The following is a 17,243-nucleotide window of genomic DNA, read 5'->3' on the forward strand; positions in this document are numbered from 1 at the left end:
GGGGGTGTTGCCCTACTCGGGATGGGCTGCCCTCGGCCCGGGGTGAGCTGTCACAGCCCTCTGCCCGGGGTGGGCTTCCCTCGGCCCCCGGCTCGGGGTGAGCCATCGTGGCCCTCAGGGTGAGCTCCTCAGTCCCCAGATTGTGCCATCTGACCCCTGGGTGGGGAAGGAGAGAAAAAAAAAGAATGCCTAGGGTATCCAATGTTACCTAGGCCACCTTCTGCCACCCTCCCGCCCCCCCAGTAAACCTGAAAGCAACACCCTCAAAGCCCTTCTATTTGTAACTCACAAGTTTGTTCTCTCTAGGTTTGCTCCCTTTCCTAAGGTAACCTTAACTCTGAGTTTTACTCCAGAATTGACCCTGAACCCAGTGCCAGTGACAAAAAGGAAATACAACTGACAGCTAAGGAAGCAAAGGAGAATGGAGCCTCTGGGTTCAACCAGCCATCCCCACTGGACCCACCTGGGGAAACACTTTGCAGTCCAGAGGGGAGCAAATGACATGAAAATATCTTCTAACAGAGCAAGAAGGCAAGCAGCTTTAACCCAAGACCACCAGTAAAGTGATAAATTGTCCTCCCTTCCCCCCTTTACATCTACACCCCTGTTCAGCATGAAGAAGCCAGAAAGTTGGCATCTAATTCCCAAATCAATAGGACAGTTGGTTTAATTACCATTGGAAAATGCTTGTCATCCCTCTGTAGCATCTGGTCCCCACTGGACCCTCATCATTTCCTTCACCTACTCCCCCCACCGACCAAACTGCAGCTCTGCAACTGCATCCTGGCCCATCCTCACCCTTCTGCCCCCAACCCTCACCTCCTTGTACCCCAAATATGTTTTTCCCAATTATAAAAAAAAAAGAAAAATAGAAGAGAAAGGAAAACATCTAAAGTGTTGTCAGAATAGACTCTAAAAATTGCACTGGAGCTCGAGAAGCCAACTCGAAAGGAAAATATGTTGAAATAAAAGAGCTGAACAAATGATTTAAGAGGACAGCTAGGAAGGACAAAGCAAAGTGTTATAATTAAATGTCCGGAGAACTGAAAGCAAATTTAAGCCTTGTGTGACAGTATTGAAAGATGATATGGGCAATAAATTGAATGACACAGAAAGCATAAACAGAAAGTGGAGTGAATATACAGCATCACTGTATCAGAACGAATTGATTAACACTGAAAAATTTCATGAAGTACCATATGAACAGAAGCCAATGGTAATGAAAAATGAAGTGGAAGCTGCATTGAAGGCATTGGCAAAAAATAAGGCATCAGGAATCAATGGGATGTCAATTGACTTATTTCAATTAACAAATGCAGCAAAATAGTGCTGAAGATCATTCAAAAATGGCTGGAACAGTACATAGATAGAGAATTTCCAGAATTTCAAGCAGGATTTAGAAGAGGCTGTGACACCAGTAATATCATTACTTATATCAGATGTATCCTGGAATACCAAAAGAATGTCTGTTTGTGTGATATTAATGCTATAGAGCTAAATATATATATTCCTTGTTGTTATATGCCAGTTAGCCACCTGTGACTCATAGTGACCCTATGTCCAATAGCTTTGAACTTCAACCTATCCTGAGCCAGACTCACTGACTATGACATACCTACACGCATTATTCCAGTTAATATGTCAATCCATGTCGTCTAGGGTCTTCCTCTCCTGCACTGGTCCTCCAATCTTCTAAGCATGAGGTTCTTCACCAAGGACTGGTCTCTCTTTTGAGAAGAAGCATCAAAATTCTTACCTCCAAAGAGCTACTTGGTTTTATCCTCCCCAAGACAGACCTGTTTGTATACTCTTCTCCAGCACCACAGCTCAAAAGCATAGATTCTTCTTCTGTTATCCTTAGTCATTGTCCAGCTTTCTGATGCATCTTAAGTAATTGCAAAGATCATGACCTGGGCCAGGCACACCTTTGTATCTAGACTGACATCATTGCTCTTTTTCAATTTGGAGTGGTCCCTGACAGCAGACTTCATCAATGCAATTTGTCTTTTAATTTCCTGGCTGCTGGTGCTACGAGTGTTTATTGTGAAGGCAAGCAAGCTGAAATTGTTAACAATCTCAATCTCTTCTCCACCTAAATGGCCTAATAGTGAGCATATTTGCCTTCTCAGTCTTGAGTTTCAGTCCATATTGAAGACTAGAGTCATTGACCTTCTGCAGCATATGCCTCTGTTGCTCCTCAATCAAACAAGATTGGGCCATCTATATAACAAAAGTTGTTGATGAATCTTCCTCCAGACCTGATGCCACATTCCTCTTCATAAAGTCCAACTTCTAAATGATCTTTCTGTATACAGATTGAAAAGGTATGGAGATAGGATGCATCCATGACACACTCCTTTCCTAATTTTGAACCATGCAGTATTTCCTTGCCCTGTTCTGATGACTGCTTCCTGGTATGAATATACCAGGAAGACTTCACATAAGCACAACCAAGTGTTTTGGGATCCCCATTCTTCTCAAGGTTAGCCACAATTTGTTGTGATTCACATAGTCAAATGATTTTGCATAGTTAATGAAGCACTCCTCTAGACATTCCTCTGGTACTCTTTGCTTTCAGCCAAGATCCATCTGACATTGGCCATAATGCCTCTAGTGTCATGTCCTCTTCTAAATCTGGCTTGTATATCTCATAGTTATCTGTCAATGTACTGGTCCAGTCATTTTTAGATAATCTTCAGCAATATTTTGCTGGCAAGAGTTATTAGTGATGTTAAATTATTAATACTAAATTTATAACACATATCCAATATTACAGCAGCTCTTGTGACCTATTGGTAAAGAGTTGCACTGCCAAGGTAGTCTCCTCTCATGACTTTTACAGCCTCCAAAAACATTCTGATGAGGCAGTTATGAATTGGTTGCATTTCAATGGCACACAACAATATTAAAAAATGTTTTTTTATTCACTTTTTTATTTTTATAATTTAAGATTTGGATTTTCTTAGCACTCACCTCTGCTCTTATGATTCAAACTTAATATGTAACACATGAATGGAGTAAAGTTATCAGCCAATTAAAACAAACATTCATTTACTGGTGTTACACAGCTCAAAATGAAGAGAAAGAGCTGCAAACATCAAATAATAATCAGAACGTGAATTGTACCAAGTATGAATCTAGGAAAACTTGAAAGTTGTCAAAGACAAAATGTAATGCGTAAAGATTAATACTCTAGGCCTTAATGAGCTAAAACTTACTATATGACTGACAAGTCATATAGTCTCTTATACTAAAAATGACAAAATGAAGAGTGATAGTGTTATATCTATCACCAGAAAAGGATATTTCAAGAACAATCCTGAAGCACAACACTGCCACGTATTGTATAAGATCCATATGTTTGTAAGGAAGAATTATACTTAAATTTATGCACCAATCAATATAGGGAAAGATGAATAAATTGGGTGTTTCTGCCATCTTCAGCAATTTGGAACTGGTTACACATGCAGTCAAGATGCATTGACAAGAACTGGTGACTAGAATGTAAAAGTTGAAAATAAAAAGAAGGACTGATATTAGGAAAATATGGTGTTAGTGATAGAAATGAGACCAGAGAATGAGTGGTAGAATCCTTACTACCATTGTGTTACACACTGAAAATATTTAACACAAACATGAACAGTGACTATGCACAAGGATCTTGTCAGATGAAATCCACAGGAATCAAATAGATTACTTATAGGGAAAGAGGCAGTAGAGAAGTTCAATATCATCAGCCATATCAAGGCCAGGTACCCACTGTTGGATAGATCATCAGTTCCTCACATGCAAGTTCAGCTGAAGTTGAAGAAAATGAAAATAAGTCTATAAGAGCCAAAATATCACCTTTGGTGTATCCCATCTGAATTTAGATATCATCTCAAGAATAGATTTGATATGTTGAACTGGTACCTGAAGACCAGACAGGTTGAGGGATAACATAAAAGAAATCATAAATGAAGAAATCAAAAGTCATTTACAAGACAGTGGGGGCAGGGGGGACAACCAAAACTAATGTCAGAAAAGACTCTAAAACTTGATCTAGACTGTAAAGTTAAAACAAAAGAAAGAGATGATAAAATAATATAACTGAATAGAAAATCTCAGAAGACAGTTCAAGAAGTAAAAGTAAAAATAAAATGGTATAATAAAATGTGTGAAGACATAGGGTTATTGTTGTTTGTTGTTATGTGTCATCAAGTTAACACTGACTCTTAGTGACCCCACGTGTAACAGCTCTGAGCCATGTCTCTATCTCGTGACAACCTCATCATCTCCAACACACCTATCCCTGTTACGCCAGTCACTGAGTCAATCCATCACATTCAGGGTCTTCCTATTTTGCATTGTCCCTCCACCATTCCAAGCATGATGGCCCTCTCCAAGAACTGATAACTCCTTGTAACATGGCCAAAGTAAGTCAAATGAAGCATCAGAATCCTTGCCTCCAAGGAACAACCTGGTTTTACCCTCTTCAGGATTAACCTGTTTGTTCTCCTATCAGTCCATGGTATATTCAGTTCTCTTCTCCAGCATCCACCACAACTCAAAGGATTCTCTTTCTATCATCCCTAATCATTGGCCAGCCTTCTGATGCATAGCAAGTAATTGCGAAGGCCATGGCCTATATCAAGTGCACCCTAATCTCCAGATTGACATCGTTGCTTTTCAGTAGTCTGCATAGGTCTCTGACAGATTTCCCCAGCACAACTTGTCTTTTTATTTCCTGGCTGTTGTACCAAGCGTGTTGATTGTGGAGCCAAGCAAACTGAAGCTGTTAACAATCTCAATCTCTTGATGCTGCCAATCAGGCCAGTGGTGAGAATCTTCATTTTCTTAATATTGAGATTCAATCCATATTGAAGGCTGCAGTCCTTGACCTTCTACAACAAATGCCTCAGGCCCTCCCTTAGTTTCAGCAAGCAAGATTGTGTCATCTGCACAAAGATAAACCACACTCAGCATTTCCCAAGTTGAAAGAATTGAAGTATTTACTCGTGATTTGAGTTGCAATAGTGAAGAATTCTATTGGAAAAGTACTGATAGATGCAGTAAAAAAATGCAAGGAATGTAGTCACTGTACAAAAAATAATTGTTCAATATTCAGTCAATGTATCAATATTCAATCATTTTTTTCTTATTAATTTTAATTAAAATTTACAGAGACTTAGGATTTGCATTCATTCATTGTTGCACTTTTCTCCCTACCCACCCCTCCCCCAATTTGCTCTTCTCTTTGCAAAGTAAAAGAAAAATTCTTTCATTGCTGTAATATAATCAAGAACAAAAGTTAATGAAAAATGTCCAAGATACATTGAAATAAATTGACCAAAAACAAGCCTCTAGGAATTGGGGGGAAACCCACCAAAATTATTAAGGTGTTTCAACACAGTGCAGCCCTATACGTGGTCAATCGTCTATTCCACGAAAATTGGATGACAATTAGCCAACTGACTAAAAGAGATAAATATGTGTATCCATTGAAAGTTGATACAACAGAGCACAGAAAGTGTAGAAAAGTATCACTAAAATCAAGTACAAGTAAAATTTTGCTGAAGGCTATTAAAAACAGCTAGAAAATTTATCAACAGAAGGTCTCAGAAATTCAAACTGCATTCAGAAGAAGCTGTAGAATGGATAACACTGTTAATGTCAGATGGATTTCACTGAAAGTAGCAAATACCAGAAAGATGTTTACTTGTGAGGGTTTTTTGTTCTTGTTGTTCTTTTTTTTTACTATGCAAAGGCATTGTGTGATCATAATAAATTACAGATAATATTGAGGAAAAAAAGGAAAGCTAAAATAATTAATTATACTCATGAGGAACCGGTATATAGATCAAGAAGCAGTTTTTCAAACAGAGCAAAGTGATGATTCAAAACGTGGTTTAAAATCAGGAAAGGTATGTATCAGGGTTGTATTCTTCCTCCAAAACTATTCAATCTGTATGCTAAACAAACAATCTGAGAAACTGGATTATATTTCTAAAAATTGGAAAAGACTAAATAACAGCTTTTTATAGGCAAACAGCCACTAGGCCACAGTAAGATCCTGCTTTCAGAAAATGAATAAGACTCAATGTACTTATTGATAAAGGAAATAAAAATGTTCACAACCAGACCGATGAATAATATCATGCTAAACAGAGAAAAGATTGAAATTGTTAAGAATTTCACTGTAGGTCTACAATCAACGCTGATGGAAGCAACAGTTAATAAATAAACAATATATTGCAGTATTTGTCCTTGTGGGACTGAATTCACTCAGCAAAATGCTCTCCAGTCCCTCTCAAGTTAGGTAATAATTTACAAAATCATTGAGGGGGCAGAGTGGAAGCAAAGGGGTGAGGAATGAGGGGGCAGTGTTAATCATAGGGTTGCACAATATGATGGGTGGGAAGGATGGATATTTTGTGAAAAACAATGTATTCAAAACTTGTAAACAAATCTGTATAATTTAAGAACAAAAACAAAAACAAAACAAAAAAACAACCCAATGTCTTGCAATGGGAAAATCCACACTGCCTTAAAGCATCTCTTTCAAGTGCTAAATAGCTAGGGAAATAGGGCATCTGGCCTAAACTATAGCATTTTCAGATGCTTAAAAGCTTGTGAAGGCTGAATAAAGAGCAAGAGAAAGCAACAAAGATTTATGCCTGTGAAACAGCCAGACAGAAGAAAGAGCAGATCTGTCACAGAAGAAGTTCCGCAGAATGTTCTATAGAAGAAAGGATGATGGAACTTTATCTCAGGTACTTTGATCATATATGTCACCATAGGCATCAATCACTGGAGGAAAACATCATGCTTAGTAACATAAAGAAGGTGAGCCAGACAGAGGAACACTCTCAACAAGATAACACAGTGATTCTAACAATGAGCTTTATTGGGTAAAGGATATATTGTGTGAAGATGATCCAAGATCAGTGCTTCATTCTGTTTTGTACAGGGTTGCTGTAATTTGGAAGCAACTTTAAGGCATGAGTTGAATTGTAGTTCACTAGTTATTATACATACTGCACATTTTAATTATATGGTTAACATCTATTATTTGATTTTCAGGGAGCTCTGGTGGTGTAGTCTGCAGGAGTTGTGCTGCTAGCTCAGAACTGTGCTGCTGTGACAGTTCAAATCCACCAGCAGTTCTGAGAAAAAAAGATGGGCATTTTCCTCCCATGCAACTTACAACCTCTAAAGACCCACTGGAAGGTCAGCTATGAGTTAGTCCCAACTCAGTGGTAATGAGTTTTGGTTCTGATTTTTTGACATTTCATCTTTGCCATTTCGTTTTTATATTTGGGGCTAATATCTTTTCATGCCACATGCTGCCATCTATATTTCTCAAGCATTTCCCCCACACCTTGGAAAGATTCTGGGACATAGAATATCTAAACTGCTACTTCTGCTTCTCACGGAACCGTGGGAAGGGTTGGCCTCCAAAGAAGGATGGTATTAAAAGAAAGAATTCTATTCTCATAAGCACTCATCTCTAGAAAAACTGTTTCACTGTGAAACTAGAACAGACTTCATAAGTGGGAACAATTTAGGTCTGAGAAAGAGAGACCACTAAATGTTCCAAATTGCCAAATGTTCTTTAATTACCGTTTTAATACTTTCAATGAACATGAGATTTCACTACGAACCACCTCTGAAACACTCTTTATAGATATGATTTATTGGATAGAAATTATGTGTTTAACACAGCCATTTGTTTGCAATACTTTGTGTTGTCTTATTCATATTCTTAGTTAAGATATAGTGGGTTTTTTCTATAAGTAAAGGACAAATACCCAGTGTAGCCACAACAGGAATATTTTTCATTCACAATAATAAATATTAGGAAATTGTGCACATCTTCAGGTTTCTATAACATTATGAATGTCAATTATCCTGACAAGGTCTATTCCCCAAGCCCACCTGCAGTCCTACTATCTGACCCTTGCTTTCCAGGATGAAAGCCAGTTATGACAAAGGAGGAGGGGCATTTTTGAGGATTAGCATTCTGGACATTTCCTGTCTTAAGTGTGGAAACAATTTGTTGGTGACACACCAGTGTTTCCCCAAAATAGATACTTCTGTTTCCACTACTTTTCTTTGACTCCAATAATGAAAGATCTTCACTCAGTCATCGTGCACCAACTCATGGCTGACCCTCCAGTAAGTTTTCTGATGAGGCTGTAAACTGCATGGGAAGAGATCACTTTCATGATTCTATTGGTAGATTTGAACCATCAGAGAGGCAGCATTTTTGAGACAGCAGTGCAACTCCCATGGACAACACCACTGGAGCTCCCTATCAAAAATAGTAGAAAAATATTTTTTCAGGGAATACAGAGCAGACATGCAAGCTGAATAAGTAGGCAAAAGACAGTACACTCACAAGATTATTTATGTAGGTTTGGCAGAATTTCTTTCTACACACAGCAAAACTCCCTGTGGACTATGCCATCACACATCACATTCCATATATATTTTTATGCACTAAAAATATATCCAGGTATGTAGTAAACTCCTTTAAGTAGTAGAGGGTCAATGAAAGAGAGGAAGACCCTCAATGAGATGGATTAACATAGTGACTGCAGCAATGAACTTGAGCATGGCACAGACCATGAGGATGGTATAGAATGGCAAGAGTTTTTATCTGTTGTTCATAGAATCACTGAGTTGTTCTGGTCTGTACAGCACCTAACAACATAAAGTCACCTGGAATGGGAAGGGGGACTACTAAAGTTATGAAAACTTGAAAAGTTCTTAGCTATAACCAAAATCCTTAAGGGAATGAAATTTTGGGCTTTGGGCTTGAGGACTTAGGACTTAGAACCACAGTCTTGGGGGATATCTAAGCCATTTGGTGTAACATAATTCACAAATACAAGGTTCTATAGCCCCCTGTGGTGTGTAGTGACTGAGATCTTAAAAGCTAGAAAATCACCATCCAGAGTATATAATATTAAAATCAGAGACTCAAGGGACTAGTTCAAAGGACTACTAGACCACAAGAATCAGAACTTCCACTAGAGTTAAGAAGAATTTAATGATTTCCAGCTTACCACCATCAACCACTCTATAAGAACCAGAGTTCTAGATAAACTAGTAGAAAAAGGTGGAACATAGTTTAAAAGCCTAAATAATACTAGACTTATTGGTTTTCTAGAAACTGATGGAACCCTAAGGTTGTAGGGGTTCAAAACTTGGAACTGAACCCACTCCCAGTGGTCACTTTTCCATCAAAAAACAAATAGTCCTACAAAGTGAAGAATAACAGTAGAAGGAATATGCTCCTCAGAACAGTTAATCCTCTGGTGCCAGAAGGAGAGCATTTGCCTGACAACAGATTTAGAAGGCAGGAATTAGGAAAGAAGGACAAATGGATACAGGGACCTAATGAGGAAGCAAAAAGACTATGATATTGAGGAAATTGGAAATAATGTTATTACAAAACAAAATGTGTGTATATTGTTGAATGGAAAACTGATTCGCTCTATAGATTTTCAGCCAACATTTAGTCATTTAAAACAAATACAAACCAACCAATTAAACGTTCAATCATCCAACAAAACTCACTACTTTAAGTTCTCACTGTAACACATTTCCACGACACTTCTGCTTCTAGGAGAGTTTTGGAAATTCTACTGACAAATAACCAAATATAGTAGCACTTACTCCCAATTTGATGAGCCTTTACATCAATACAAGAACAATGAATACTTCTAATAAAGAATATTTGCAAGTCTTAGTTATAAAGATAAAATTGCATTTAATATATTTTACATTTAAGTAGATATTTTATCATCTAGGGAACTTTTTATATTTAAATAATTTAGATCCACTATTTCTAAAAGTCATTGATTTTTTAAAATCCATTCATAAGAGAGAATTTGAACATGGATTTTTGCATGTACTGTCAATGTTGTTATTAAATGTTGTTGTTAATGTCAATAGAGTCAATAGATTTTAATGTTAATAGATTTTGTTGCTAATAGTGCTTTTACATATGCTACCAATAGTGTCAATTTAGTTACGAGATACTACATATCAACATAAAAAATGTATATAATTGGGATATTAAAGTGATAAATCTCATATTGAATAATTGATGATTGATAAAACCAGATGTTCACTTAAATAGAAAGTCCTGTGGGTTTCCTGTAGTGGGAACTGAAAGACCATTTTGACTCTTAAATATTTTTATGAAAGATTTTCACTCAAAGAATTTGGTAGGTAATATTTAGAAAATAAAGTTGCTCAGTGATAAACTTTCAACTACCATATGTCCACAAGTGCTTCTGCCCTGGACCGCAGGATCTGCTGTCCTCACACAGCCTCCAGAGGAGGGAGGAGTATTCTTCATCCTGAAGGAGGGCGTCATCATCCTCCAAGAGTCAGGGGACTGGGAGAAAGCCAGGGTGTTCCGGTCAGTCTTAGGACTGAAATCTCTTATCAGCAGGAAATAACTTAGAGGTTTATCATCAGGTCAATGTTCATTTAAGGATGTTAAAAGAAGAAGAAGGATATCCAGATTACTATTTTTTACCAAATTTATATTCTAAATACTTAAGTGTTGTGTAGGGCAAGAAAGCAAATTGACTCTGTTGACACATCAAATAATGATTCCCAGCTGGAAACTCACTGAGGCCTCTGCATATATTCAAGTGCTCTAAAACTGTATGCTTGGCTGGAGATGCAGCTCAAAATGTACTTTAAAGCAGAAATCTGAAAATTTGTTCAAGAATCTAGGGCACAGAATAGCAACCTAGTGCAACAGTTCTCCAAATACAGTCTGGACTACCAGCTTCAGATTCACCTCAGCTTTTAAGCTAATAATATAGATCCTTTGCCCACCCTTGTTATGGGCGAGTTGACTGCGACTCATAGCAAATCAAGGCACAATAGCTCTGAACGTTGCCCTACCCTGAGCCAATCTCACTGTGTCTGACACATCTACCCTCGTTATCCCAGTTACTGCGTCAATCTGTGCCATCTGGGGTCTTCCTCCTGCACTGTCCCTCTGTCCTTCCAAGCATGATGTTGTTCCCCAAGGAAGAACATTCCCTTTTGGCCCATCTTAGATCTGACCAATGGCAACTTAGCAAACCCACTATCACTTTAGATTTTAAGAATCATCCAAGACCTAAAACAGGTATGCAAAAGGTAGTATTTCAGAGATTTTCCTCACAGGTTAGGCAGGGAAAGGTGAGGCTTGCTCAGACTGAATCATGAAAGATCCAACAAAAGCAGGATCCACCTACTGATATTAAGACCAGTAACCGTAAGACCCCTGTGGTTTGTCTGGTGTTGACACTGGGAGCCCAGAAAGTCCTTACAAACTGAGCCCTGAGCCCTGTCTGCTGTTCCCTGGCCTGGCCATGAATGATCCCAGAAAGCATGAGCTGAGAACACTAGTACTGCAATGAGCATCCAATGACTGTTCAGGAATTATACCTCCTCTTAGGCAACCCCAACACCACCCATGGGGCTCTAAGGTATAAGGATCATTTGGAAACCAGCCTGAGATTGTGAAGATTCCTAGATGTTATGTCTCTGGCATCTCTCTGTTTGTTGGTGGTGTGTGCCCTCAAGTTGGCACCAACTCTTGGCTGACCTTGCATTGAATTTTCGGGGGCAGTACATCACACAGAAGGTGGATTTGAACCACATGCCTTTGGGATTGCAGCACAGCTTCTTATCACTGGGCCATCAGAGCTCTCTGGCCTACTTCTCTAGCCATTTGAATCCACCAGGTCTGGTATATGATTTCCAGCCTCGAAAACTCAATAAAGAGTCAGCTAAGAGTGTATCTTTCCTTTGCAGACGGCCACATTTTTCTCTTGCAGAGCAGCTTGTTGTTGTTGTTATGCACCGTCGAGTCGCTTGCGACCCATAGCGACCCTATACTATGTACAACAGCCCTAAGCTCCGCTCTGTCCTCTGCCAATCACACTGTCTCCAACACTCCCATCCCAATTATCCCAGTCACTGAATCAATCCACCTCATAGAGGGTCTTCCCCTCCTGCACTGTCCCTCCACCTTCTCAAGCATGATGTCCCTCTCCAAGGACCTCTCTCTCCTCACAACATGTCCAAAGTATGTTAGACGGAGCCTCAGAATCCTTGCCTCCAAGGAGCCACCCGGTTTAACCCTTTCCAGGACAAATCTGTTTGTTTTCCTAGCAGTCCATGGTACCCTCAATACTCTTCTCCAGCACCACAGCTCAAAGGCATCAATTCTCCTTCTATCCTCCTTGGTCATTGTCCAACTCTCTGATGCATAACAAGTGATTGTGAAGACCAGAGCCTGTATCAGATGCACCTTAGTCTCCAAAGAGATACCATTGCTCTTCAGCACTTTGGAGAGGTCCCTGACAGCAGACTTTCTCATGGCAATGTGCCTTTTAATTTCCTGGCTGCTGGTGCCAAGACTGTTGACTACGGAGCCAAGCAAACTAAAGCTGCTAGTGGGTTCAAATTGTGAAGATCAAATGCAAATTCTGATGGTTGGCACCTGAGCTAAGGCAAATCCTTTAATCTCGCAGCATGTCAATTTTCTAATCTGTAGAATGGAATAATTACTCCTGGTAATGTAGGGTATTGTATTTAATAACTTACTGTTATCTCACTCTTGCCAACTCTTTTATAATTGAATAGGAAAATGCAGAAGTAAAAGAGTGTATTTATTATATCAGAGGTCAACAAAAGGAGGCCTGTGGTCAAATCCAGTGTTCAATTTGTGTGAATTATGGTTTTGGGAGCATAGCCATACCCGTTGGCATACATACTGTTCATGCCTGGTTTTGTACTTTGAAGGCAATGTTATTAAGTTGTGGAAGCAGCAAAGCCTCAAATATTTACTATCTCGTCATTTAAAAGGAGGCTCTGGTGGCAGAACCTGTAGGGGAGTTGTACCCAAAGATGATCCTTCTCTGGAGGTTCAAATCCAAGAGGAAAAGATGGCCAATTCGTCCCTCTCAGTGTACAGCCTCTGAAAAGCTGTGGGACAATCAGTTGAGTGGTGTCCAACTTCATGGTAATGAGTTTGAGGGTTTGGGAGGAAGTTTGTTTTGGTTTATTATGAGTTTGAGATTTATTTTTGTTGTTGTACTTTGGTTTTGCTGCGGTTTTTTGTTTGTACATTTGTTTAATAAATCGTTTCTAAGAAAACTTGATGGCCTTTGCATTACAACAAGTAGATTATAGATAGTTTGACCTGAATCTATCTCCTCTTTCCTATTTTCAGCACATTTGAGGAGGGCAAAGGAAATCAGAAGACACAGGAAGGAGCGGAAGCGCTCAGCATTTCACCAGAAGTGCTAATTTGGCAAGGAGGTGAAAACGGTTAGCTGAGGACAGTGCAAACTGCCTCTCTGGATGTTTCTACCTGATGTGGATCTGCCGTTCTGGGATGTGTCCTCTAGTGGCCGTGGAGGGCCCGTACCCACAGATGTGAGCAGCTCCACCAATAACTCAGAAAAGAAGCCTAATGTAGCCAGAAGAGACTCACCAACAGCTTTTTAGACTTTTCTTTCACTATGCAAGGTTCCAGATTTCTTCACTTTAAAATTTTTAGGAATGTGGGGTCAACTTTTAGAACAGCCTGAGACCATCAGGAATTTTGAATACTAGATAAATTTTAATATTGTGGAATAAGTGAGGTATTGAGATTGTTATATTTTTTTAAAGTGTTATCTTTCTAAGAGACATAGAAAAATAGTTCTTATAAGTGGCATAAAATACCTGAGATTGCTTTAAAATAATATAATAATTAATGGGAGTTTAATGGAACACCATGTTAGTAATATTGTTGAATGGAAAAGTGTTTTCCAGAAAGGTTTGTTTTAAAGCATGACGCCTTTTCATATACGTGGAAAACAACCAAAACTAAGTTTGCTGTCTTTTCTTTTCTCTCTACATATACATTTCGTCATCCCTGCAGATGGCAAAACTTACCCCATTCCGCTTGTTGATATTCCTCCTGGATGGATCTGTATTGTCATTTTAAGTAAGCAAGAGAATGACAAACCCAAGGTTTAGGGCGATGATGGCCTCATCTGAGCATTTGGGGTAGAAGGCGTCATGCAGTTGAGAGTTTCATCCAGTTCTAGGTTACTTTGGTAGTGGATTTCCTCACACACTCACTGTGATCAATCAGCTCTGACTCATAACAAGCTTCCAAAGTTTCAAGGCTGCCATCCACACCAGGAGGGCAATGCCCACATTTTTGCAGTTGAGCCGCTGATGGGCTCCAAAGACCAGAGAGGAACAGCCTTAGGGTTAGCGGTGCAACTTTCTTCGGACAACACCACTGCAAATCCCTGAGTGGATTGCTATCATTTCATTTACTAGACAATGTTGTTGCTGCTGCTGTTGTTGTTGTTGTTAGGTGCTGTCGAGTCATAGACAACTCATAGTGACCCTATGAATGGAAGGCCTGAGCATTGTTCATAGCATTTCTGGAGGCAAGCCATTTCGGACATGGATGCCACTCCTGCTTCCAAACTTGTTTTAATCAGGAAGCTGCACCAAACACTTTGACTTGGTAACATAACATTCTGTCAGTAGGCCAACAGAGCTCTCTCTATGTTGTCGTTGATATTGTTGTTAAGTGCCGTGGAGTCGTAGATGACTCAGAGTGACCTTATGAACGGAAGGCCTGAACACTGTTTTGTTTTAATCTGGAAGCTCCACCAAACACTGTCCACCATGGGTGACCATTATCACATTTGGCACAACAGTGTCACAGTATTTAGCATCACAGCAACCACTAGAAGATAGTACTACTTGATATACTACTGGAAGATGTTGTTGTTGTTGTTATGTGCCACCCTGTTGCTTGTGACTCATAGCAACCCTATGTATAACAGCCTTAAACTCTACTCTGTCCTGTGCCAATCGCACTGTCTCTGACACTCCTATCACGATTACTCCAGTCACTGAATCAATCCACCTCATAGAGGGCCTTCCCCTCCTGCACTGTCCCTCCATCCTCCCAAGCATGATGTCCCTCTCCAAGGACCTGTCCCTCCTTACATGTCCAAAATATGTTAGACGGAGCCTCAGAATCCTTGCCTCCAAGGAGCAGCCTGGTTTCCAGGATGAATCTGTTTGTTTTCCTAGCAGTCCATGGTACCCTCAATACTCATCTCCAGCACCACAGCTCAAAGGCATCAATTCTCTTTCCATCCTCCTTAGTCATTGTCCAACTCTCTGATGCATAACAATTGATTGCAAAGACCACAGCCTATATAATACTCACCGTAGTCTCCAGAGAGACACCATTGCTCTTCAGTACTTTGGAGAGGTCCCTAACAGCAGACATTCCCATGGCAATACGCCTTTTAATTTCCTTGCTACTGGTGCCAAGAGTGTTGACGGTGGAGCCAAGCAAACTAAAGCTGTGTACAATCTCAATCTCTTCACCATCCATTCTGATGCTGCCAATTGACCCAGTGGTGAGAATCTTTGTCTTCTTGACATTGAGCCTCAATCCATATTGGAGGCTGCAGTCCTTGACCCTCTGCAACAAGTGCATGAGATCCTCTTCAGTTTCAGCAGTTTCAGCAAGCAGGGTTGTGTCATCTGCATAATGCAGACTGTTGATAGATCTTCCACCAATCTTGACCCCACATTTCTCCTCATAGAGCCCAGCCTCCCAGATAATCTGTTCTGCATACAGGTTGAAAAGGTATGTAGACAGGACACATCCCTGGTGTACGCCCTTCCCAATTTTGAACCATGCAGTGTTTCCTTGCTCTCTTCTGACAACTGCCTCCTAGTCCAAGTATAGGTGTCTCATTAGCACAATCAAGTGTTCTGGGATTTCCATTCTTCTCAGAGTCAGTCACAGTTGTTAAGATCCACACAGTCAAATGCCTTTGCATAGTCAATGAAACACAGATATCCATTCCTCTGGTATTCCCTGCTTTCAGCTAAGATCCATCTAGCATTAGCTACAATATCCTAGTACCACGGGTATCTTCCAGGAAGAGTGCAAACGGTCATTGCAAAAACAAGAGGAAGAGAAGACCAAAACGAATGTCAGAAGAAACTCTGAAAATAGCACTGGAGCGCAGAGAAGCCAAAGCGGAAAGAAGAATTCAAGATACTAAAGAGTTGAATAGAAGATTTGAAAAGGCAGCATGGGATGACAAAGTAAAGAATTATAATGAAATGTGCAAGGAGCTAGAATCGGAAAATCACTGAACTCACTCAGCATTTCTTAATCTCAAGGAACTGAAGAACAAATTCAAATCTAGAATTGCTATAATCAAGGATGCGTTAGGCAGAATATTAAATGATCCAGGAAGTATTAAAAGAAGATGGAAAGAATATACTGAGTCACTGGATCAAAAGGAATTGTCAGGGACAGAAGAATTTCATGAAACAACTTATGTGCAAGAGCCTATGGTGATGAGGGAAGAAGTTCAGGCTGCTTTGAAGGAAATATTAAAAAATAAGGCTCCAGGAAGAGATGGTATACCAATCGACATATTTCAGCTGAAAGATGCTATCCTGGACAAACTCACCAAGTTGTGCCAAGAAATCTGGAGAAAAACCACTTGGCCAACTGACTGGAAGAGATCTATATTTGTTGCCATCCCAAAGAAGGGTGACCTAATAGAGTGTGGAAACTATAGAACAATCAATATCATTGATTTCACGTGCAAGCAATATTCTACTGAAGATTATCCAAAACTGACTAGAACAGCACATCAGCAGAGAACTGCCAGAAGTCCAAGCTGGATTTAAAAGGGGTCTTGGTACTAGGGATATTGTAGCTACTAGAAGATGCTGTTGTTGTTAATGTCCCGTCAAGTCGTTTGCGACTCATAGCGACACTATGTAGAACAGCCCTAAACCCTGCTCTATCCTGTGCCAATCGCACTGTCTCTGACACACCCATCCCAATTACCCCAGTCACTGAATCAATCCACCTTATAGAGGGTCTTTCCCTCCTGCGCCGTCCCTCCACTCTCCCAAGAATGATGTCCCTCTCCAACGACCCATCCCTCATTGCAACATGCCCAAAGTATGTCAGATGAAGCCCCAGAATCCTTGCCTCCAAGGAGTAGCCTGGTTTAACACTCTCCAGGATGAATCTGTTTGTTTCCTGGCAGTCCATGGTACATTCAATACTCTTCTCCAGCACCACAGCTCAAAGGCATAAATTCTCCTTCTGTCCTCCCTAGTCATTGTCCAACTCTCTGATGCATAACAAGTGACTGGAAAGACCATGGCCTGTATCAGGC

The sequence above is a fragment of the Elephantulus edwardii genome, unplaced genomic scaffold (assembly GCF_000299155.1).
Source record: "Elephantulus edwardii isolate Elephantulus edwardi_28Jun2011 unplaced genomic scaffold, EleEdw1.0 scaffold00036, whole genome shotgun sequence".
Taxonomy (NCBI): domain Eukaryota; kingdom Metazoa; phylum Chordata; class Mammalia; order Macroscelidea; family Macroscelididae; genus Elephantulus; species Elephantulus edwardii.